Below are 25,327 nucleotides of genomic sequence, written 5' to 3'. Positions count from 1 at the left end.
ATTGTAGCCCATGGAGGCTGAAGTGGAGGATCCTGAGTTCAAGGTCACCCTAGGTTATATAGTGAGACCTTCCATCTCAATAAAACAAATACCACAAAACCCAGAAGAAACAGCCATCTTCTCAGCCCGAAGTTCAGTTTAGTCGGGGGGTGTGCTGAGGGCCACATGGGACCAGAATGTACTGAAGCTGTGCTATGTGTTATACACACAAAGGCAGCTCCCCCGTGGCTAGGCCACTGGGCTCACACCAGTCTCAAAATTCTGAACAGCGAAGGAAGCAACGGAGTAGAGAGGCAAGCTTCACGCAGGAGGAACAATGGCAATGTGATCAAGACTTAGAAACTAGGGTGTGTATTGGGCTCAAATCAACAATAGCCTAACTGAAGAGTGGCCAGGAGAGCTGGGTGTGGGGCCACCTGTCTGTAATCCCAGCACTAGGGAGGAAAAGATAGGTGGATCTCTGTGAGCTGGAGGCCAGCCCGGTCTACAAGGTGAGTCCAGGACAGCCAAGGCTACACAGAAAAACCCTGCCTGAAGTACACAAAGACAAACATCAAAGAAGAGAGTGGACAGCACAGGTCTCGGGAGATGACTTGGGGGGGTAAAGCAGTGCTGCACAAGCAGGAGGAGCAGGAGCACAAGGTGGGCAAGGCAGTCAGTCCCCTGTGGTTTCACGCTCGTGAGGTGGAGACAGGGGTCTCTGGAGCACCGGCCGGCTGCCCGGGCTGTGTTGGTGCATTCTGGGTTCTGCTGAGAGAACCTGCCTTGATGAGTACGGGGGAACGTGATGAGGAAGGCTCCAAGCTTCATCTTCAGGCCTCCGAGTACACACACTCTTGTGCATGCACACTTGTACATACATGCATGCTCACACACAGCAAACACACATATACACATACAACACACACAGAAGACACAGAAAATTAACGAAAATACATTAAAAGTAAAAATGTACACTAAATCCACACAAATGTTTCTAAGCAAGAAATAAAAAATGAATAACGTAGGCACGAAAAGTTGTTTACTATCACCAATCACTAGGGAATGGTAAGACAATGGTGCATCACTTCCCTTTTGTTAGAACAGCTATTATCAAAACGACGAGGAAAGGGGGTAGGGACAGACAGTGCAAGCTATATGCACGGATTGAAATATCACATTGAATTTCTTTGATACGTGCAGTCGGCACATGTTGATCTAAAACAAAAAATGTCTTTAAAAGACAGAATATAACAATTGTTGGCAAGGATGTGAGAAAAAAGAAAACATTGTACACTGTTTGCAGTAGTGTAGATTTTGCAGCCAGTATAGAAAACACTATGGTAATTCCTAAGACAAAATTAAAAATAGAGCTGCCATATGGCCCCCCAGTCTCACTACTGCGTATGTATCCAGAGGAGATACATGTGCTGAAGAGACATGTGGGATCCGTATTTATTATGGTGCTATTCACAATAACCAACACATGGAGACAATGCTGTATCAGTTATCAACAGGTAACTGAATAGAGAAAAGGTGGGCATATACACACCACACTGCTGAGCACAGAAAAATGAAATCCTGTCATTTTTGATAACATGGGCGGGTCCTGAGGTCACTAAGTTAAGTGGGGTAAGTCAAGCACAGAGAGACACATGCTGTATATCCTCTCTCCCACGTGGAATCTGAACAAGGAGATATCAGGAGCCAAGAGTGCTGTGGTGTCTCCCAAAGGCTGGGGAGAAGAGAAGAAAGGAGAGGGAAGGGCAAGTTATTAGTGGCCATCAAGATGGGCTAGCTGGAAGGAAGTGTTGGCATTCTGTTTGCATGATAGAATGGCTGCAGATAAAGACAATGCAATATGTAATAAATATATATATATATATATGTTCAAAAGCTAGAATATTTTGAGTATTTTCACTAAAAATAAATAATAAATGTTGTGGAGAGAGATGTTACCATTATTTGACAATGAACATACACATCAAAGCATCACATGGCATTCTATAAATATGTACAATTTTTATGTATTCATTTTTAAAAGAAATATCACAGTGTAGCAAATCAATTAGAAGGAAACAAGTAAGTGGTAAAGCTAGTTTTGAAGTAGTCATCAAACTTGTCTTATCATGGTGGCAAGAAAAGGCATTTCCAGGGGAGAAGAATCAGCAAGCCACAGTCAGTGGCCCTAACCTACCTTTCAGTCTTACCTTTGCTTGTTTGTCTGTTTGGAGACAAGCTCTTGCTAAGTAGCTCAGGCTGGTCTGGAATTTACTATGTAGGGACTGCAAGATTTCAGCACTACACTTGATGTGACCTTGTCTTCTTTTTCACAAACTCCAGCCTGATCAATTTAAAAATTCCTCAGTATCTGCACCACAGGCTCAAACCCTGCTAGGGCTGGCCAAAGTATTTTGTGAATCAGTACTCTCATGAAAGGCTTTGTGATGGAAAAAAAAAAAAAGTCCCTTGGTCAAATGCCTGTGAGAAATGTTCTAGACTTCTCTTGGAACTTGAGCATCAGAAGCATTGAGAAGCTCTACAATACAGAACTTGTTCCAACTTTGTTTAGCAAGTATTTTCCAAACTTATTTGAATATGTTTGAATTTGGGGACTGCCCCTTCTACTCAACCCTGTGTCTAGAAAGAGCTATAAAGATCCCCCAGGACTAGGGTCCTGCCCATTCCAAGTGTTACTCGTACCTTAATTTTAATGGCTTCGGAGGCACTTGCCCTTGGAACATGCTTTTGCATGCTCTGTGCCCATGCTGTGGCTGGAGTTTATGTGCTGCATTTGGGTTCTCATATAGGACCTAGTGCAGTGCTTTCCACACAGTATTTGTCCAGTTGGTCTCTACTGCACGGATGAGTAAAATATACACAACATTAAGGAAATTGGTTTTTTTTTTATTTTAAATTAAACTAAATTATATTAATAGAAAAAAAACATGGTTCTAGATGTGGATGAAAACTTATATTCAAACCCACATAAAGCTTGAGAATAAAGAGACTACAGTTTTAGGTTTAGTTTTCAGTTGTATTGTATGTGTACATTTATGTTCAGCTAAGGGGCAATGTGAGGATGGCTACATTGGTTATATTTTGAAAAATCATTTTCTGAGTTCTGATATTGTCTTATAATGTGAAGTCGGGCCTGGAGTTTGTACCTGCTTAGACCTTTTGAACCTTTCTTCCCGTCTTGATACAACACTTTCTTGTGCTTATTCTGGCTTGATATTGGCAGCAGTCCCTGGGTTGCTTTGTTCACTGGTGAGAGCCCATGTGGAATTTCATCGTCTGTGACGTTTGTCTGATCTTTCTTCTTTTGAGTGTGTAACACATTCAGTTCTGCTCTGTTTTCCACTGGAGGGCGGAAAACAGACTTCTTTGCCTTCCTCCCATACTGCTTTCTGTCTCATATGGTCTGCCTCATGTATTATTACATCATGTAAAAGAGTATGTGGGAGGGTGGGGAGAGAAGAGAGAGGAGAGAGAAAAGGATAGAGAGAGAGAGAGAGAGAGAGAGAGAGAGAGAGAGGAGAGAATGCTGAGTGAGCTAGGCCAGATACCAGTGCAAGCAGTTGTGAGGGTGTGGTGGTCTCTAGAAAGAGCCCGGGCTCTCATAAGGAAATGCCTGCTTTTCTCCCACATGGGCATCGGCTTCCCCTGTGTTCTGAAAGTGGAGGGTTTACCTTTGGAGTAGAGCACTGGAGACCTTGTGGGGGCGGGGCTTGGGGGAGTTTTATTGTTGCTACGCTTGTTTGGGAGCCCCTGATTAGTCACAATCACTATTTCAGAATGAGACTGAGGTTTTTATGGAGAAGGCCAACCTCATTTGGAGTGTAGTTTTTTGTCTTTAGAGTCTCTTCACTTTTCAGAGTCTTTTTAATGTCATGGAAACTAAGTTATTTGCATTTGTGGATGACAAGAGGCAACAGGCAAAGCAGACTTTTATATTTGAAGTTATAAACTTAATATATTAAATTACTTAAATATAGATCAATGGTAAGAGTATATGTCTAGTGTGCATGAAACCCTTTGATCTACAACACTAATACCAATAATAATAACAACAATGCCAGTCTTCGAGTGGAGGCAGGAGGATCAGAAGTTCCAGACCATCTTTACTTACATAGAGATTTTGAGGACAGCCTGGGCTACAATGAGAGTCTTCCTCAGAAAACACATAAACAAACAAATAAATAAACACATAAATTTTATTTGTGAGAGAAAGTTCTGAGAATCAAACTTGGCTATGTATAACAAATCAACATTATGCTAGCAAGGAGAATTGTATCATTTTCCACAGGGACATTATGGTATGCAATTAAAACAGAAAACCTTTTTTCTGGCATGGCAAAATTTCATTGGTGTGAAAGGGGAATGGAAATAAATTTCACATTATTGTAATAACATTGAGTATTTAGAACAGATATTAATATTTTCTAGAATGAACAACTATTATGATGTCTACCATAAAGCAAGTGTTGAAGGAGAATAATGGCCTTCCAGATGAAGGCATGGGGAAGGCTGGTGGCATTCATTAAGCATGAACATAGAGGAGCATCATTTCCATCTCAGCCCATCCCCCACAAAATATATTCTGTGCTTCACTCCCTTTGAAGTCAGTATATGGTCTTTGCTTTAATCCATTTTTTAATCTCCCTTTGAAGTCAGTGGGAGCTCATGCCTGCAAGAGAGGGGAGCAGTGGAGGGCTGGGTGTCTGTTGGTGATGAGGGGCAGGCTAAATCTTCACTAGAAATTTGTGTTTACCGACTGTCCTCATGTGCTTGAGCTACTGGGCTCCACACAGAAAGAGTCTCAAACTAGTCAAGTATTCATTCCCGCTATTACCAGGGCTTTAAAATGACCCAAACCAGTAACTTCTTTTTAGGATAGGATAGTTTTGCTTCAAATGATTGGGAACATTTTCTAAAGACACACTCCAAAATGTCGTACTTAACTGAACTTTTCAGGTAACTGAAAATAATAATTCTGCTTGAAATCCGCTCCTGTTAGCCTTCCCCTACCGTCTCATTAAAGACTATGGCTCAGACGGGAGGTTAGTAATTCTTCATTTTTCTTACCAGTCGTCCTCCTTTACACAGGCTATTTCTGCTCTGGTCCCTGCTTTTCCGAGCAGCCTGAAGAAAGGTGAGGAGGACTGCAGTGGACCTGAGTCAAGTGTGAGACTTTCCCCCTTTCACCTTCTTTTTCCTCCCTTCTCTTGTCAGATCCCTCCCTGTCTATGTTTCTTCTCCTTGAGCTTCCTGCTCTTTTCCATCACCCTTGACCTGCTCCTAGGACATTAAACTTGCCCAGAAACAGAGGATGCTTCCATTACTGTGTGGCACAGAGACTTTTGTTCCAGGGTTGGGCTCTGCATATGTGGCTGGGTCTTGAAATGATGGCATCTCAGAGCACCACACTCAGCCATTCAAACCTTATCTCTGCAGCACCCACCATGAACTTTAATGTCAGTATCTACGAGTGGCATCACCTTCTATCTAGCTTCTATCTAGCCTGCAAAATCTGTGAAATTGCTCTTGACATCTCTTCCCTTTGCTTCCAATTATGTTTTAAGTCCTGTTCCATCTGCCTTAGGAAGTCCTGACCTGTCCATTTTTTCCACTCTACCCGTTGCTGACTGCTTGTGGAGAGGCAAGGAAGAGTCCAGCATCCTTTGCTCCTTCCTTATTGCTCCTTGCAGCTGTTTTGGGTCTTCACATGCCCCCACTGTCTTCTAACTTACTACCTTGCCCAGCCCATCTGGCCCACATCATCCTCTAGTGACACATCTCGCCAAGGCAGACCTCATTTGTTGTTTTTAACTAAGTCTTTCTTCCAGTGCCACCATCTGCCAGGTCCAGGGTTCCACTATGTCCTCTCATTTCTCTCTCCTCTTTGCTCCTTGTTTATCTTCAGCCTGGTAGAGTCCGAATTACTTTATAACCTCTGGACCTCAGGCCATAATCTGTGAAAAGGGAATAGTAATAAAAACCTTAGAAACGTGTGCCACTCAGGAGAAGCTCAAGAAATACTCTTTTTTCCCCCTCTTTTGCTTTCTGCGCAATCACGTCCCTTTACTTCTCTGCTAACAGAGTGCTTTTTATCCCTCTACCCACTATTTTGTTTGCTTTGAATTGGCTTCTAGAATTCTTCTTAGAGATGACCCAGTGGGCCTGGGCTTAAGGGGCTGGAGGAAAGGTGGTTAAAGATGTTTACTGCTTTTGCAGAGAATCCAGTTCCCAGCACCCACATTGTGTCAGTAACTCCAGTTCCAACCAATTCAGCTCTCTCTCCTGGCCTCCTCAGGCCTTGCACTACATTACATATATACATACACACATACTCACATACATACAGGCAAGCACTCATGCATAAAATAAAGAATTCTACCTTAAAACAACAGCAAAGGTTTCAGGGGAAGGCTCTCAGGTCAGGATATCCATGGGCCCAGTTAGCAAACATCACAGCTTGTGTTCTTTTATTTCATGTGCTTGCTATGTGAGGTTTGGGCAGGCTGTATACTCTCTTTGCGTCCCAATTTCCTAATTATAAATACTTTTAGTACACAGGCTTACAGTAAGTATTAAATGAGCTACTGCATGAAAATTTTAGTATAATGGCGGCATATAAGTGGTCGATTAATATTGGCTATCATTATTTAATAATTACTCTAAATGTTGAGTGTCTTCTGGCCAGTGACACAGCATTCTCAATGCCCAGGTTCAGTTTCCCATTTCAAGGACAGTTGAGGGATTCAGGTGTCTGTTACAGTGGCTGTCTGGAAATAGATGCTTGCTTGGCTTATACGTGCTGTAGAAGGGGCAGGTGGAATCCTCTGGCAGCTTTGTTTTTCATGGGAGAGAAACAAAAGAGGGACTACACCCCGGATTTAAAGAATCCCAATTTAGAAATGTTATGCTTTGTTCTAGAGTTAGCGGTAAGGTTTTTGAGATCCTGGTAAAGAGGATTAATTTCAAGGCTTTTTGTTTGTTTGTTTATTTTTGTCACTCTTCCCTAGTAAAAATTAACAAGAGGTTGAAGGTGAAACCTTCAAACATCAACTAAATGTTTAGGTGTGTTAAGAGAAAAGAACTCTAGTTCCCACCATTTGCCTGCATATTTCATCCTGAGTGAGGTATCCCAGAAGCAAAAGACACACATAGTATATTCTCACTTATAAATGGATATTAGACATATAATATAGGATAATCATACTAAAATCTGTACACCTAAAGAAGCTAATCAAGAAGGAGGATCCTGGAGAAGATGCTCAATCTTCATTCAGAAAGGCAAACAAGATGGACATCAGAAGAGGGAGAAAACAGGAAACAGGACAGGAGCCTACCAAAGAGGGCCTCTGAAAGACTCTACCCAGCAGGTAGAGTCTCATAGCTGAGACTCATAGCCAAACTTTGGGCAGAGTGTAGGGAATCTTATCAAAGAAGGGGGAGATAGAAAGACCTGGTGGAGCTCCACAAGGGCAGCAATAGATCCAAAAAGTCTGGGCCCAGAGCTCTTTTCTGAGACTGATACTCCAACCCAGGACCATGCATGGAGATAAGCTAGAACAGATGTAGCCCATTGCAGCTCAGTGTCCAAGTGGATCCCTTAGTAATGGGAACAGAAACTGTCTTTGACATGATCTTGGGGGCTGGCTCTTTGATCACCTCCCCCTGAGTGGGGAACAGCCTTACCAGGCCACAGAGGAAGACAATTCAGCCAGTCCTGATGAGACCTGATAGACTAGGGTCAGAGGGAAGGGGAGAAGGACTTCCCTATCAGTGGACTGGGGAAGGGCAAAGGAGAAGAGAGAGGAAGGGTGAGATTGGCAGGGGATGAGGGAGGGGGCTATAGCTGGGATAAAAAATGAATAAACTGTAATTAATAAAAAAATAAATAAATTTTAAAAAAGAAGAAAAGAATTGTCTTAGAGCAATTTCAAAAGCATTTCTGTTAGCACAGTGTATGGTGCATTTCTGTAACCCTCCTGCCCTTGCTGAAGTAGGGTGATTGAAAGCTGTGGCTAACCTGACAACTCGGTAAGACTCTGGCTCAAATGAAAAAAAATAAATAAAAAGAGCTAGGGAAATACAATTCAGTGGTATTGCACTTTCCTAGCATTTATGAGGCCCTAGGTTCAATCCCCAGTAATGCAAGAAAAAATAAGTACGTGAAACACAAAATGAATATTGTAAAAAATAATATATACATACTTGTTGCAGGAATAGATCACTGCTGCTTGAAAGGAAACAAGGGAAGGTGTGTGTGTGTGTGTGTGTGTGTGTGTGTGTGTGTGTGCTTCTGTCTGTGTAATCTGTGATTTCCTATTCTACTCAGAAAGAGTAGATGAACTTTTAAGTGGGTGTCTAAATTTGGCCAGTCCCTAGAAAATCCAGTATGCTTATGTGTGGCACTATGGTGGAGTTACATTCCAAGACATTTAACATATACAAGGTCAACCAGGAATATTTGAAAACAAATCTCAGTGAATAATTCTGTATGTCAGTTCAATTAGTGACCTTAGGGCTGAGTCAAGAGCTCCCTGGAGACGGGAGGTGTCTATGGCTTGCCTTTTCTCCATTGAAGATGATTCTAGTTCAAACATGGCTGAAATACAAGCCTACCTTCCCATATTACCTAACCCAAGAAGGAGTCACTGGCTGCTCCAACACAATGAGAAAAAAGTGTTATTAGGAGCAAGGCATTAGTCTCCAAACATGAGATTTTTAGCATACCTGTTACCTTGAGAATCTCAAGCTTGGGGGCATGCAGCTTCTTATTCCCCCCTCCCCCCCCCCCTCCGCGTCCTCACTCCCTCTTTCTCCCCCCCCCCCCCCCCCCCCCCCCCCCCCGCTTAGTTGTCATTCCACACATTCTCTGCAAGTTCTCCCTCTCCCTCTCCTTCTCCCTTCCCCCCTTCTCTCCCCCCTCCTTCTCTTCCCCCTCCCTCTTTGCATTTGCTCTTTGTGAGTCACCAGAAATGGGCCGTCAAAGGCTGGTTTCTGATTAGAAAACAGCCTCTTGTAATGTACTCAGTCCTGGAATTAAGAGCACTGTCTCCTATCTGAAGACAGGTCTGGGAGAGTGGTAGGAAGGAACAAAATCCATTAATATATGAAGGCAGGTTATAGGCCCAAGAGGAATATTCCATTGTGTTCTCTTTTTGGTGGAATAGTAGGGAAAGGGCCTGCTTTCTCTAAAAGGCTAATCTTTTGTTGTTGTTGTGTTTGTCTGTTTGTTTTGTTTTGTTTTGTTTCTTTGAGACAGGGTTTCTCTGTATAACCACCCTGGATGTCCTGCAAGGCTAATTCTTAATGTCAGAGCGACAGGTGGGATCTCCAGGGTAAGGAGATTTTCTCTGTGTTTTGTATTGCCCTCATTTGCAAAGGATTCGGGATGTTTTTTATTCACTAGGCAAAATTTCATGGGAAAGTAGAGAGTAAAATCTGGAGTCCTAAGTTTATTGCTCCTGATTTGTTACTGCAGTTTAAGAACAGAAGGAGAAAAGAACAGAATCACCTATATTAGCTGCTCAGGAGTCATAGAATCATGAATTTTTGGTTATGAATGTGACATAAGACTTCCACTGAATTTTAAATGTGTGAAATGATTCATTTAAATGGAAACTATATGGCAAAGAACCTCAGTTTCCTGGCCTCAGGCCCTATTTCTTGTGCTATTACAATGTCTCTGATGAACTGGTCTAATTGGAACCGGTTTGGCATGTTTTGTGGTATACAGCTCCACCTTCCAGTGAGCTTCCTGACAAGAGGGAACAAAGTCCACTTATTGTTGCTTGCTGTGGTCTCAGGAGTGTGACTGTCACTGACAAAGTGCCCAGAGAGCTAAGCTCTGCAAACATTCCAGGCTTGTATTGTAGGAATGGGGAAGGATTAGAATGAGGTGAACCAGGATGGATGAAGAAATCTGGATGATGCTGGTGAAACCTGCAACTGTAAAAATTGATCTCACTTATGGTAATGATGTCCTATAAAACTAATAGGAGTTTGCTGACTATCCTAGTCTTTGATCTGATTGGCACCAGGGACAGCAGGCAGTGAATTTGACATGGCCAGTAGCTCTAGCCGTCACTGCCTGTGCTCCACCTGCTATGGTGCTGCTCTGGTCTTGCAGAAACCTCACTTGCATTTTGATGTTCCCTGAGCTCTTCACGACACCCTGCAGAGAAAACTGGGCTAAGAAACCTTTTTCCTCTGCGTAGAACAATAGCAGCCACCATCATGTAGATTGGAAACATTTATTTGAAGGAAGAAGGGCTATAAGAATCCCCAGACTAACAAATGTACTATGGCTGCTTTCATAACATTACAAAAGTAACCTCTAACGCTGGTGGCTGAGGGAAAAAGAAAACCACATTTATCTGAGCACCAGTGAAGCCCAGAGCCCAGGTCCAAGGTCATAAAAGAGGGCCCTTTCCATCTTTCTTTTGACCACATCAATCTGCCTCATAAAGATTATAACTTTTGCTTAAAATTTGTAACTTCTAAAAAATTATTTAATTGAAACACAAGAAGCAATCATGTTTAAGTACCTTGTTCTTACCAGTGGTCAGTATCTGGGTTGAACATTTCCAGGTTCTTGGCCTCTTGTTCCAAGACTGAAGTAAAAATTGACATAGATTTATAAAGTAGCATGGGAACATCTCATAAGCCCAAGGAAATTCCAGGCCAGAAATCCACGGTCAAGAGTAATGGCAGGACACATGGAGCAGCAGTACTCCACAGCCCGGATGTTTGGGACTTTCTTTAATGAGGGTCGAGGAGGACAGTTTATGTCAACTCAACATAGACTAGAGCCACTTGGGGAAAGGGAACCTGTTGTATAATTACTAATATTTAATACTGATCGTATTGTTATTAAATGCAGTAGCACTATTTAACTTGCTATTATACAACTAGAAGACACAGAAACCTGTTAGATTTATAATAAGCCTTAAACATTAGGGTGGGCGGATATCAACCCTCTAAGCTCCCTTGTTATCTCCCGGCCACACATCCCATCTAAAATCCCCAAAAGTACTTGCATATGCTCACTTTGGATTCTTCTCTCCATCATGCCAATCCTAAGAGCAAGCTCTTTCTAGCCACATGCTTTTGTTCATGCTAACCCATGGTGACCTCTCCTCTCTTCTTCCTTCCTTCTATCCTTTCTTCTCTCTCTCTCTCTCTCTCTCTCTCTCTCTCTCTCTATCCTTCTGCCCTTCCAAGCCCAAGAACCTTAGCTCTGCCTACCTCTCTTCTGCCCAGCCCAGTTATAGGCAATTTTATTGGCCAATCAGGGATAATTTATGAGGCAAGGTTACACAGTATCACTTGGTATACATGAGCATTTGCTTGTCATAGAACAATAAAGATCTTGGGGGGACAAGCAATTAACACTTGAATACATAGTAGCTAAGCTATGCATGTGGAGGGCCTTAGATTGCAAATGTTTCAATTTAAAGAAACAGACAAATAATATTCAGTGGCACCAATTCTCTACTAACTTGATTAGTAATTACTCTGCTAATCCTCCACTGCCTCCTGATTAGGAACATAACTTGCTTTATTAAAATATGAAAGTAGCACGTTTGTAAAAAATGTGGAGGGTGAGGGTCCATTGGCAGACAGAAGTCTTTACTATGGGCTTTCATGGGTACCTGCACTCCTTTGAGAGCCTGAGCTGGAGTTGGAGCAGGAGCAGGAACTGAAGCTAGGGCTCACGTAGATGCTATAGCCTCAGCCTTTGCCAGGGTCTTAGCCCTCGTTGACAAAGCCTCCCGTGACCCTTGGCCTTAACGTGGCTTTACAAGGGCCCGATGCCTTGACACGTGTGCCCTCACATGTTTTGAACCTTCTAAGGCCATTCTTTTTGTGCTTCTTTGCACATGCATATTCCTAAGAAGCCTGTGGTTTACCTGCGTAAGAGAGTCACGTCTTTGTCAAGGGCTTCTTCACATCATTTCCAAGTGCAAAGTACCGTGGCTCCCAAACTTACAGCCTCAAAACAGGCTCAAAATACTATCGGCTCCAGGCTCGTCGCGGAAGCACGTCCCTCCTTCTGCTGAAACTAACCCTTGGTAGACATGGGGCACGAGGCCAGGAAACTTGCCCTGGATGTGGGTGGTGCACCCCTTAGACCTACTGCCTGCTACTTCACAGTAAGCCATCGTTCCTGGAGTGCTGGAGGCAGCGCAACGCTGCAGATCTCGGCTAAGAAACTCTGCTCTTGTTTTATTCATATTTTCTTTAGTGTTTTGGTCTTGAGTTGTCAGCTTTTCATCTGCGTTAGAGTTTGTCTCTCTGCTTTCTTTTAAAAAACAGATTTTTTTTTTAAATTTATAGTAGGAAAAGCTATGTTCAGCACCAATAACTGTAAATTCACAAACTTTTGGCTTCAATTATCTCTGTTCCTGCATGTCTTTGTACACATGTGTGAAATACAATCTATTAAGCATCTAACTTTCTTCCAGAGCAAGAATTGTCTGGGATCAAGTCCCTGACTACTGAGTATTTTGAGAGGAGCTTTGAGGTCTGTGTTTGAGTCACTGTTCTATTGTTGTGAAGAGATACCCATGACCAAATCAACGTTTAGGAGAAAGCATTTATTTGGGAGTTTCTTACAGATTCAGAGGCTTACTCCATGACCATCCTGGCAGGGAGCGTGGTGGGCAAGTATGGCGCTAGGGCAATAGCTGAGAGCTTTCATCATCATCTGCAGGAAGGAGGTAGAAAGATAGAGAGACTGGGCCTGGCAGTGTGAGCTTTTGAAATCTCAAAACCCATTGACACACCTCCTCCAGCAAGGCCACACCTATTCCTACAAGGCCATGCCTCCTAATCCTTCCCAAACAGTTTCATGAAGTGGGGACCAAGCATTCAAAATATGAGCCCGAGGGCCATGCTCAGTTAAAGCACCTCCATGTTCTGGGCTTTCCTTCCCTGAGACTATGCCCACAGGGACCTGATGGGAGCCACCTAAGTCTGAAAATAACTTTTCAACTCTTTTCTGGGTGTGCTAAAGCAGAGTAAATTAGTACTTGTGCGCAGTGGCTTATCACAGATCTTATTTCAAATACAGCTTAAGAGTTTTACTAGGTTTGTGAGAGTCAGCTGTGATGCTTTCCCTGTGTCATCTTTAAAGTGTGGAGAGAGAAGGAAGGGGAGGTAGAAAGAAACAAAAGCATGAGGGGGGAGTGCAATGAGGGACAGGAGATGGGGAGCAGAGAGAAGCAGAAAGGGGAAGAGAAAAAGAAAGAATGAATCTGAAAGTGGAGAGAGGACACATCACCATCTATTGGAGAGCATTTATCTGCCATCCGAGGATTACCTGGTATTCAGTAGTGTCCCTGCAAATGAGATAACACATTTCAATGACATTTTTAAAGTTAAAATTTATCTTTTTTAAATATACCATTCTGGGGAATTGGTTGTATTTCAAATTATCATTAAAGACCAGAAACCATCTAGAAGTCTAGCATGAGAGCTGAAAAAGATATCCTTAACACCTTTAAATAAATAAATAGAATAAAATAAATAAAATAGTTTTTCTTTTCCCACAAATAGAAACTGAAGTTCGGTTATGTTAAATGACATCACCAGAAGTTATTAGCTATTCAGAGGCAAAGCAAGGACCACACAGTTCTAACTTGTATTTTGTTGCTTTTTATTATACTCCAGACACAGTATATATGTCAGATGTACCAGAAACTGACAGTAGCTGAGGGCTTTTGGAGAGCAAAGAGTGAGTGGAACTGACCTTGAGGCAAAGGGGATAAAAGCTGGTTTGTTTTGAAGTAGGAACAAGGGAAAGATACAGAGATTTGGGGAAGGAAGCATGTGTTGGAATAGGCTGTAATCTCAGCCTCCAAAAGGAATTTAGTGAGGAAAAAAACACTGTTGTTTTTTTTTTTTTTGGTTTGTTTTGTTTGTTTTTCTGGTATAGACTGTAATGAGGTCATTAGCTGCAATGAGGAAGCTGGTGATCTTCTCTTCTGCCTGAAGGGAATGATAGGCAGACAGGGCTGGTATTCTGGAGCTGTCTGGAGGGAAATACATAGAGAGCTGAGCACTGTAAAGCTTCTTGGTGGAGGTGCTTGAGGAGGAACTGAACAGGAAGTGTTGGAGTGCTTGAAATTGCTGGCATTCGCTTTCCAGTCTTGCCTGTCAGGAGTACTCGGCCAAGCAGAAGGTGGCTGAGTCTGGTAGGGCAGCAACTCACAGAGGGAGCCTATTAGACACGTCACCAACAAAAGGATAATCCGTACGTTCACCCACACACACTTTCACATAAAATATGTTTATGGTTATTAAATAGACATACATAGCTAGCTTTATACAAATGTATTAATATTGTACCTTTGTGTTATAGTCTCTTTTACTTAAAGTTAAAATTACTTTATTGAATCCAGGAATGTGAAAGGTAGGTTACAACTTCTGCTCTTCTTGTATAAGGGTTCCTCTTGAACTGAATTTTGTTGTCATGATCATAGGTGCCCTTTGCTCTCTGATCAAGTCTGCTTATTTGACACTGATACAAAATCTCTAGCGCTTGTTTGGCACACCGTTTTTCATTCTTTTAACCTATGTGTGTCTTTATATTTAAAGTGAATTTCTTAGAGACAGCATATAGTTAGGTCTTCTAATTGTGGCAATCCTTGTCTTTTAATTGGAATACATAGTTAATTTATGTTTAATGTGATTATTGGTGTGGTTGGGTTTAACTTCCCAAGTTGTTTTCTATTTGTTCATTTGTCTTACTTCTTTTGGGTAGAATATTTAGTATTTACTCATTATGTAGCATCAAGTAATAATTTTTCTATCTTCTTTATCTCCTCTATTACTATGCTACTTTCTTGCTCTAAAATTTTTAAAATACATGCAGAACACCATACTTTGAATTCAAACAATTTATATAATGTAATATTGAAATACAAATATAACATCATACTTTGTATTCAAATAATTTATATAGTATTGAAATATCAAAATATAATGTGAAAATCAAATTTCAAAGCATTTTCTCTTAGTCTGTTATTTTTCTTACATGTTTTAAGACATAATATTAATGTTTTAATACATAAAATTGTTCTTTAAGTATACAATATTGTTCTTTAAATAGCCAGTTTTTCTCCTAGGGATATTTTAACAAGAAATTTCGTATATATTTACAATAGTAGGCTTCCATTGTCTACAGATTTGCTATTTATAGTTTCAACTAATTTAAGGCTGAGGTATTTGGAGAAAACACATGCATATTAAACATATACAAACTATTTTTTGTGATTATTTGCTAAACAGTCCAGAATACTGACTATTTATATAGCATTTACATTATTCCAGTTGTACAGGAGGGAAGCAGGAGGGGTTCGTGAAAAGGTGAGCGAATGTAAGCTCTTCCACAGGACCTGGCTTCAGTTTCCAGCACCCTGGGCAGCTCACAACTGACTGTTAGTCCACTTCTGACCCCTCTTCTAGCCTCCATGGGTAACTGAACTTATCTGGACATACCCCATCCCACCCTACATAACTGAAAAAAATACATAGATATGCAGGATTATGTGAGGTCTACACAAAGACCACACTCCTCCATTTCCGAGACGAGTGCCCACGGTATTTTATATCTAGGGAGAGACCATTACCTAATTCCTCATGAATACTGAAGAACAATTATATATTCACATAATTTCATTTTTGATGCATTTCATGTTTTCTGTAAATCTACACTTCTATTGTATATTATTTATCTTTTACTTAAGTTGCCTTTAAACTTTTCTATAGTACAAAGATTACTGATAATAATTGTTCTTATCTTTTCTTTGCCTAAAAGAAAATTTATTTTTGGAAGACATTTTCAGTGGATATAACTTTTTCAATGGACAGTATTTTCCTTTCCTTTTGGCATGCTAAAACTGCTATTTTGTTTTCTTCATTCTTTCAAGAAACCTACAATCATATTTTATTTGTTTCTTGTTACATAAATACCTTCATTTTTCCTGGATGCTTTTAAATTTCATTCACTAACATGATTCTTTGGTGATTTGATTATGTGCCGCTGTGTAATTTTCATGTTTATCCTGCTTAGAGGTTTTGTTTTCTTCTATCATGGATTTGTAAACATATATTTTCTATATGTGAAAGAATACTTTTCATTATATTTTCAAATGTTTTCTCTGACATCCACCCTTTTCTGAGGCTATGAAATTATATTTTCATTTCTGTCTGACCTCAGCCATCTTTGGGCTTCCCCCTCTTGGTGCTATGGTCTGGAAACTTTGTACAGAAGAAAGCTGGTCTTATTTACTGTAGGTTGATGTAGTTTATTTTACCTTTCCCAGAAATTTTAGTTATTTGGTCCAGTGTCTACAGACCAGAGCTGATACTAGGCTGAAGACAAACATGAAAGACACAGGATCTAAGACAGGACTCGTCTGCTAGGCCATGCGATGCAGAGATGTCCTTAGACTGAAGTGCTCACTCAAATACCTTCCTTTGCTCTTTTTTTCTTTTCCTTACTTTAGTTCCAGCCCTACAGAAAATGTATTAATTCATCCACTTTGCTTGTTGTTTTGACTGGCAAGGGAGCCCTGTACCCTTCTAATCCCTATTGTCAGGAACAGAAGTTCTCTGTTATATGAATATGTAATTTAGCAGTATGCCATGACCTTCTTTCCACATCAGAGGGGTTAGATAATCGCAGCCCTTGAAAAAGATAGGCTCGCTTTTTTATTATGTGCATGTTGCTCGTGCATTGTGGAAATCAGAATTTTTTAAAAGAAACCGCTTTTTTGATATAACATTGATGTATGGACTGAATAAAATGTGTGAGTGACAGATTTTAGTATGTTTATCCTATATGTCTAATATCCACTTATGAGTGAGTATATGTCCTGTGTGTCTTTCTGCTTCTGGGATACCTCACTCAGGATGGTCTTTTCCAGTTCATACCATTTGCCTACAAATTTCATGATTTTTTTTTGTTGTTGTTGTTGTTGTTTTTTTCAAGAAGGAGGAGTCTGGCTAAGATGCTCAATCTCCATTCAGAAAGGCAAAGAGGATGGACATTGGAGGAGGGAGAAGAGAGGGAACAGGACAGTAGCCTACCCCAGAGGGCCTTTGAAAGATTCTACCCTGCAGGATATTGAGGCAGATGCTGAGACTCATAGTCAAACTTTGGGCAAAGTGCTGGGAATCTTAATGAAAGGAGTGGGAGATAGAAAGATCTAGAGGGGACAGGAGCTCCACAAGGACAGGGACAGATCCAAAAAGTTCTGAGACTGATACTCCAGCCAAGGACCATGCATGGAGATGGCCTGGAACCCATGCACAGAGGTAGCCCATGGCAGTTCAGTGTCCAAGTGGGTTCCATAGTAATGGGAACAGGGACTGTCTCTGACAGGAACTGATTGGCCTCCTCTTTGATCACCTCCCCCTAAGGGGGGAGCAGCTTTACCAGGCCACAGAGGAAGACAATGCAGCCATTCCTGATGAGACCTAATAGACTAGGATCAGAGGGAAGGGGAAGAGGACCTCCCTTATCAGTGGACTGGGGGAGGGTTACAAGTGGAGAATAGGGAGGGAAGGTGGGATTGAGAGGGGAGGAGGGAGGGAGATATAGGGGGGATACAAAGTGAATAAACTGTAATTAATAAAAATAAAAATAAAAAAATATCCAAAAAATATATGTGAGTGACATAAGATACATTTCATTTAGAAATATGCTTTGTATCTTATTAACTAAGAAACAAGAAGAACAGATGGTTTTCCTGCATTTTTTTGGTTTGTTACTTGGATTTATTTATTAATACAGAGTAGGTTCCTATAAATAAGACCAGACACACTGGCCTTGTGCAATACGAAACTGTGGGACATGAGATTATCTTAATGATGAATCAGAACTTGATTGATGAGATCTGTGAAATTTTTCTTGTGGGATATGACTCAGGTGTTTTTTACTTAAATATTCTTAAAGAGATAAAATGAAATAAAATTATCAAGTTCTGCCTAATATTTAAAACAAATAGTGAACAGAAAATTGATTAATATATGTTGCTCTAATTTTGGTCTGACAATTATACTTATTTTAATCTTTAACTACTTAAAGTTTTTTTCTTTTAAATATTATTCATAACTTTTATATTGTCTTTTAATATTTGAACTAAACAGACATTTTATCACAAATTATTAGAAACTATATAAAACAACACAATATCAGAAGGGTTACAGGAGAATGATAATATTGATTTATTAAGAGGACAGAGTATTAGATGGCATTTTAATTTATTCATAATTTTTCAGTATAGTTCTTATACTTTTAGAGTGGTAGAGTATATCTCAATATAACAACAAAATATTAGTAAATTTAATCCAATTCATAAACAGAATTACAATAACCAAGTAGAGTTCATCTCAGATATGCAAATCTAATGCATTGCATAAGCAATGAATATGCTCCATCCAACCTCAAAGGGTAAAGCAAGATTATATTAAATAGATTTAGAAAAAGCATTTGATAAAATCCAATTCACATAAAAATTTTCAGCAAAAAAAAAAATAGAGAGTGCCTTCTCAAACTTGGGAAAGAACAACTAGGAAAATTCTCAGGTTAATTCTTGAAGTGTCTTGTGAAGTCATGAACAAGGTAAGGATGTCCATCCTCATCAGCACTTCTTAGCACTGTACCAGAATGGAAGCTAATGCAAGACAAGAAAAGGAAATAAGAACACACTGACTAGGAAATGAAAAAATAAATTTCTCTGTCTGCAGCTGACATGCTTGTCTATGTAGAAAATACTGAACTACTAGAATAAGCAATTTTAACAAAATTTCAGGATAAACATTTAATATTAATTATACAAAAGAAAATAAATAGCAGCAATAAATGAATGGAAACTGCCTCTGACATGAACTGATTGCCTGCTCTTTGATCACCTCCCCCTGAGGGTGAGCAGCCTTACCAGGCCACAGAGGAAGACAATCCAGCCAGTTCTGATGAGACCTGACAGACTAGGGTCAGAGGGAAGGGGAGGAGGACCTCCCTTTTTAGTGTACTTGGGGAGGGGCATGGGTGGGAAAAAGGGAGGGTGGGATTGGGAGGGGAGGAGGGAGGAAGGTACAGGGGGGATACAAAGTGAATAAACTGTAATTAACAAAAATAAAAATAATTAAATTAAAAATTTACAGATAAAAAAAGAAAAAAATTAAAATTGTAAATAATTTACATTAATGCTAAAAGAAGAGAAACAATCAAATATAAATCTGACAAAATATATACAAGGTTTATAATGATAAAAACAGTAAAACACCAATGAAAGAAATACGAATTAAATATAGGAAAGTCTATTGTTCATTGGATAGGAAAATGTTGCCTGGTATTTCCACCTTTATATATAGATTCAATTCAGTTTTATTTGAATTCCCCCCAAATTACTTGTAAATCTCAAAAAACTAATTTGAAAGATTATATAGAAGTGAAAACTCAGCCAACATGATACTGAAGAAAATGAAGTTGTAGGGTTCGCACTGCCTAAATGAATAATAAATGCTTACTATAAATCGATAGTGTAATATTGGTGAAAGCGTAGACTGCTCTTGATGGAACAAAATGAAGAGAAAGAGGCTGACATGCTAACATACTGTAGTCAGCTAGTCTTTGACAAAACAGCGGAAGCAATGCATATGCAAAGATTTTTTGAATAATTGATCCTTGAACAACTAGACAGTTTTTATATGCAAACAAATATACACACACACTGTACACCCTTCATAAAAATAAACTCAAAGTATGTCACAGATTTCAGTGTAAAAGACAGCATTATGGAACTAGAAAATAGAGTGACATTGGATAACAATCAGCCTTTCTATGCAATACTAAAGGCACAGTACCTAAAGAAAAGCTGGATCTGATAAGCTGGACTTCATTACAATTATAGTTCACTGCTATGCAAATGTCAAGTGAATGAGAAGATAAAAAACAGACTAGGAAAATATTTATAACTGATACAGTTTTGTAAGGACTTTTATACAAAACTTACAAGGGGCACTTAAAATTCATCAACCTCAAATAAGCTACCCTTTGAAAAATGTGGGCAGAAAACCTGGGTAGACAATTCATTTTAAGATATACTGATGAGAGCCAAGCATGGTGGCTCGCGTCTTTAATCCCAGCACTCAGGGAGACAGAGGCAGGCAGATCTCTATGAGTTTGAGGCCAGCCTGCTCTACAAAGTGAGTCCAGAACAGCCAAGGCTACCCAGAGAAACTTGTCTCAAAAATAAACAAACAAAACATATACTGATGACAAATAATCATATTAAATAACAATTTTTTATGCCACCCGAGAAATGAAAAACTACTTCAAACCAAATAGCCTTCATTTGAAAATATAAAATCCAGGAAGATTCAAAATCTGTGCCTTTTTGAGTGCAAACATATTGCCACGAGTAAAAACATTCTCATCTCAACTATATGACAGCCAAAACACAGGCACACTAAAAGTATTATGTAAGTTACTTTGAGGCCAATGTGCATACGGTACTGTTTTAGCTGCTTTTTTCACTGCTGTGACCAAATAGTTTGCAAGAAGCTGCACAAAGTTGGAGAATTTATTTCAGAATGCAGTCGGTTGTGGGAGGGAGGCCTGGTGGCAATGGGGCCCAAGCTTGTCTCCTCAGCTTCATGGGAACTGACTGGCAGAGTCCCCCAGCCCCTCTGTGCACATCAAGGCTTTTCAAAGGGGAATCTCCTCCTCTGATCATCCCACAGTAATCAAAACAATGGACAAATGAGTCCTTCATTCCCAGTTTATTTGCTTTCGGTCCAATTTTAACAATCTTTGAAACAATAATTCTTTTTTGGTCATTTTCTTAAGGCCTTGAGTGGTATAGCTAAACTATGATTCAAAACTGGAATGTTCAGTACTTTTCTGCCCTTAGGGAGTGCAAAAGTATGTTTGTCATTGAAAATATGTTCTTTTAATAGTAAAGTATGGGGCTCAGCATTGGCAAAGACAGCTGATTTACAGGTAGCCGTTTTCCACCTCTGTGGCTTACACATAAAATCTGCTATCTTGCCTTATACTTGAATTATTGTTTATTTTCAGTTGTTACCTCTTTTTTTATCCTTTTACTTTTTCTCCTACTTGTTGCCCAGCAGTTCAACATTCATTTGGTTATTTCTTAGGTTTTAGTTTTTGTTTTGGAAAGAAATATGTTTAAATATTATCCTAATTAGGGTTTCTATTGCTGTGATAACCCACCATGATGCAAAGCAAGTTGTAGAGGAAAGGGTTTATTTACCTTATAACTCTAGGTCACACTCCATCATTGAGGGACTTAGGGTGGAACTCAAAGCAGTTACCTGGAGGCAGAAACTGAAGCAGAGGTCATGGAGAAGTGCTGCCTGTTCCTCCTGGCTTGCTCAGCCTGCTTTCTTATAGAACTCAAGACCACCTGCCAGGTAGGAAGGACCTTTCCTCATCAATCATTAATCAAGAAAATGTTTGACAGACCTGCCTATAGGCAATGTCACAGAGAAATTTCCTCCATTGAAATTAAATTGTAAAAAATTGTAAAAAAAAATAATAATAAAAAAAGATGCTTGGAAAAAAATAAAATAAAGTTTAAAAAAAAAAAGAAAAAAAGAAATTCCCTCTTCCTAACACTTAGCTTGTGTCAAGCTGACAAAAACAAACCAGAACAAACATATGGCATCTAAAGCCTACAACCTCAACAGGAAGAAAATGAGCCCTTGGAGGGTCAAAATCTCTGTTTTATGTATAAAGTACAGATAAGCTATATAGTACATGTATAGTATACATAAACATTTTATACCCCAGATTACAGTATACAGCAATGCATAGAACCACAGCTATATATGCAATTTGTGGTATCTGTGATATTACAGTTAGCGAAGGAAACAGGGCTGTAATGGCTTCTGTGATGAATTAGACTTGCAGGTATTAGTATGAACTTAGGTTTTCAATACTGATAGGCAGACAGCACAATAAATACAACTGTGCATGCATTCCTAGTTCTGATCACCAAGGAGGCCTGGAATCAGTGAAACTCCCGTAGCTGTTATCAGCCCATTCCTATCTGTCTTTCTTTCCATTTTCATTTCCTCCCTCCTCCTCTTTCTTACTTTCACTTGTATGTTTTGAAACAGGGTCTCGCTATATCAGCCTGCCCAATCCTGAAACTCACAAACCTCTTGCCTAAGAGACTGGTGGGATAACACAAGTGTGCTCCCATGCCCAGGTCAGACTGCAGTTTCTCCACCTTTCCTAAATAAAAGGAACCTCTACTTCTCAGAGAAATGGTTGATTCCAGGGCCAAAAAAATTGTTTTAAGTGTAAGGTGAATCTAAGTATCTTGTTATGCCAGAAAATAAGAAATGATTGAGACAGTGTGAGAATGTTGGATAGAGCTGGAGAGATGGCTCAGTGGTTAAGAGCACTGGCTGCTCTTCCAGAGGACCCATGCTCAATTCCCAACATCCACATGGCAGCTCACAACCATCTGCAAGTCCAGTTCCAGGGTATCTGCTGCCTTCTTATGTCCTCTGTGGGTGCCAGACATGCAATGATGTGCAGCCATTCCTGGAGGTAAAACACCCAGACACCTAAAGTGATTTTTTGCAAACATTTTAATAAATGAGAGCTATATGTCTCCTAAACCACTAGTCTAACTGAAAAGCTTGACTACAAAATGAATATGGCAGTAATGGGTTACAATTCATAAAATAAAATAAGTACCTAGGAGCCATAGGGTTAAAGTCTACAAATAAATGGAGGGAACGGGAATCTCTTTCTATAGTAGAATTCTAATTAATAAATGTAGAAAATGATAGAAATATCACTTTGACATGCTATGGTAATTAAGCAAGTATCATTAGGGATGCTAGAACCTGTGGGCACAGATACATTAACATTATCAATAGTGACACATGTTGACTTTGCATGTCTTTTGTTATTACCTGAGAAAGATGTACTGTCACTTCTCTGATGTTTTTCCAAAACTTTATAACTTTAATTCAAAAATAAGGAATCACCAGACAAAACAAAATTAAAAGTAAATATCTAAAATAACGGGCCATAACAGTACTGTCCAAGATGTGAAGCATCTCAGGGGCTGTGTCAGGTAGATAGCGTGAGTGAATGTTAAAGGGTGTTGGGCCTGGATGGGGTTGCTAGAAGGACAAATGACACAATTTGAATAAATGTGAAGCTCAGGGTACTTTTTTCAACATTTATTTCCTGGTTTTGGCAACTCTGTTATGGATATGAAAGATGTTAACATCTGAGGAAGCTAGATGAAATGTTCACTGGGCTTCTTTGAACTATTGAACAACTGTTTTGTTAGGGAAAATGAAAAGTTAAAATTCAGAGGGCCTGGAGCTGGCCCAGCAGGGACAGGAATCAGTCTCAAAGCCTGATGATCTGCATTTGAGCTGAGGACCTACACTAATGCACATAAAAGAAATAAAATGTAATAACTTTTTTTTAAAAAATAAAAGAAAACTAAAAGATTACAGAAGAGAGATTTTAGGACAACTTTAGCTCTCTTATTAACTATTATTATTCTGGACATGACCAAAATTTTTCAAATAGAAGTATTTCTCTAAAGAAATAGTCATAAGTAGTTTTCAATGCATTTAAAATTTTATTTCAATTCAAACTATGAGAGTTGAATATGTATATAAATAGAAGGACTAGACATAGAAATTAAGCACAAAGAAATAGCATCTCTCTGAGGAGGGCAGAGATCATGCAGGGAATGTTCACTTTAGCCTGGCTCCTGGGCTTCAGTTACTGCGTATTGAAAGTCAATAATGTCCATCAAACACTGCTGTGTGCAGATCATGTTAAACTATTATCTTTGTCAGAGCGCATAGGTTCTGCGTTTTCAGCACGAAGTTGACAACAGGTACTGCAGTATTCAGCAAAGTGGACATGTAGGGAGTGTCTGAAACTGAAGGCAGTCTGGTGGGTTTGCGGAGGAGTTTTTCTAGCGTTCCCCTTCAAGTTTCTGCCGTTTCCATTCATGAAGTTTACAGTAGAGCTATGATGTGCCAAGTCCTCACCCACAAGGGTTAGATTCTTAGCCTGCTTGGGGCTAATGTCTTAGGATCCCAAGACGTGTAGTGATCATGGATTTATGATGAAAGCATAAAATAAGGTCCATAGAGTAGAGTAGAATTAATTGAAACATTAGAGTCAGAATATCAGAAATTGTAAAATTACAAATGCTAGAGTTCAGGAAATGTTAGGTCACTGATACTGCAAATAGGGCAAAGCACCATCAAGGTCCCCCAGTCCTGAATTTTTTTTTTCCATTACCATATCTCAATGGATAAAGCTTAGCTTAGCCTCAATCTCATGATCTTCCTCTCCAGCCTCCCAAATACTGAGATTATAGGGTATTTTGAAGAAATTTATTTGTCTTTCCTTTATTTCTTTTCTGCAAATATGTACATATAGATCAGTAGCTATCCCTGAAGAGCTATGTCTTGTTTCTTTGCTACTAGAGTCTGTTTGCTCTACTGGCCTTTAGTTCCTGTCCTAGTCAGCTGATGCCTGTAGCTTTATCCTAAGTTTGGTTCTAGCTTTAGTTAGAGACGCAGCTAATGGCTTGTAGCTATAGACTTATTTTATATTAAAGATTGTCAATTACCACTCTTAGAAACTAAAGGCAGAGAAAGAAAAATAGTTCAGTCTCTGAAAATCGTAGGGTGAAGTGAATTGCCCATGTAAAAACTGTGTCTGCTAACAGCTGCTAACAGCTCATCATGGTGCAGATTCTGAGCAAGCCAGGGCCATCTTAGTCTGTTTCTGGGGGCCTTGGTGATCCCAATCAGAAATTGAATAGATGGAAAATGATAACAAAGAACAAAGAAATAAAATTGTCAGGTATGGAAGCAAAATGCAGGGTCTCTAGACAGTGCTTCTCCAATACACTTAGAATTCTAATTCGTTTTTACAACATGTTAAGGCTTAGCTTCCTGAGGCTGAGTCTCAGAGCTTTAGATGGTTTGCATGGGGCCCAAGAATTTGCCATTCTAACTAGCTTCTAGAGGGCTGAAGTTGCTGGGCCAGGATCTTAGAGAACCACTGCTCAGAGTAGTTCTTAGCGCTACAGAGAACTGCCAGCTGTTCTGCCTGTCATGTCATGACCATGAAGGCTGGTGCCAAGTAATGGGCTACAGCTGTTTCCTAGGAGAGTCCTTCATATAGGGTTAGGCAGGTGTGATGTCAACATTGATTGTCAACTTGAAAGAATCTAGAATCACCTAGGACACAAGCTCTGGTCATACCATGATTGCTCAACCAGAGTAGGTTAGG

The 25,327-nt window shown here is 39.8% G+C and overlaps 1 protein-coding gene across 2 annotated transcripts in view; it reads left to right on the top strand.

Annotated features, from left to right (window-relative positions):
* Nucleotides 1-25,327, top strand: part of Akap6 (A-kinase anchoring protein 6) — a 436,130-nt gene that overhangs the window by 36,673 nt on the left and 374,130 nt on the right. Inside the window, exon 1 of one of the 2 annotated variants that reach the window (XM_055608603.1) lies at nt 9,292-9,332. The exons of the other annotated variant lie outside the window; for it this stretch is intronic. The gene's annotated coding sequence lies outside the window, so the exon portion shown is untranslated. Of the gene's footprint in view, nt 1-9,291; nt 9,333-25,327 lie in introns of those variants that run through there. 2 annotated transcript variants of the gene reach the window in all.

This window comes from Psammomys obesus, unplaced genomic scaffold (genome assembly GCF_907164565.1).
Source record: "Psammomys obesus unplaced genomic scaffold, mPsaObe1.curated_primary_1811, whole genome shotgun sequence".
Classification (NCBI taxonomy): domain Eukaryota; kingdom Metazoa; phylum Chordata; class Mammalia; order Rodentia; family Muridae; genus Psammomys; species Psammomys obesus.
Note: the sequence above shows the minus strand (reverse complement) of the source record. Positions and strands in the feature narration are given on the sequence as shown.